A 448-nucleotide genomic window follows, 5' to 3' on the forward strand; every position below is an offset into this window, starting at 1 on the left:
TTTTAAAGGATGGAAGATGTGGCCAAAGCTGGAGTTCACAAAAATTAAAATGGAAGTATGCATAGCGTCATGATGCACACGTTAGTCAATCTGGAGGATACCCTTACTCTGGGTTCTCATTCCCCGAACTGTTTTAGGTGTCTGGTTTTCTCAGAGGATACCTTGATGTCCAAAACTAAATTTAAATTCTAGATTTCTGGTGCAAATATAGAAATCAACAAGATATGCAGCATGGCTCTGGCTGTCTGTGAACATGAACCAGCAGTAAATTTAGTGATATTATTTAAAAGTGCTTGAAACTTGCTGAAAAGCCTTACTTCTGACATTTTCTACAATGTTAAGAATCCATTTGAAGTCCAACTTGTGAGGAAGTAGTTAAAGGTAAAACCATAGCACGCATATGTGAATAATAAGGGCTCATCTCTTGGTATATATACATTACTGTATT

At 36.6% G+C, this 448-nt stretch overlaps 1 protein-coding gene across 1 annotated transcript in view; it reads right to left on the minus strand.

Annotated features, from left to right (window-relative positions):
* LOC105816355 (GPI ethanolamine phosphate transferase 1-like) overlaps positions 1-448 on the minus strand; it is a 74369-nt gene that overhangs the window by 72780 nt on the left and 1141 nt on the right. The gene's annotated exons all lie outside the window — the stretch shown is intronic.

The sequence above is a fragment of the Propithecus coquereli genome, unplaced genomic scaffold (assembly GCF_000956105.1).
Source record: "Propithecus coquereli isolate 6110/MARCELLA unplaced genomic scaffold, Pcoq_1.0 Scaffold37, whole genome shotgun sequence".
Classification (NCBI taxonomy): domain Eukaryota; kingdom Metazoa; phylum Chordata; class Mammalia; order Primates; family Indriidae; genus Propithecus; species Propithecus coquereli.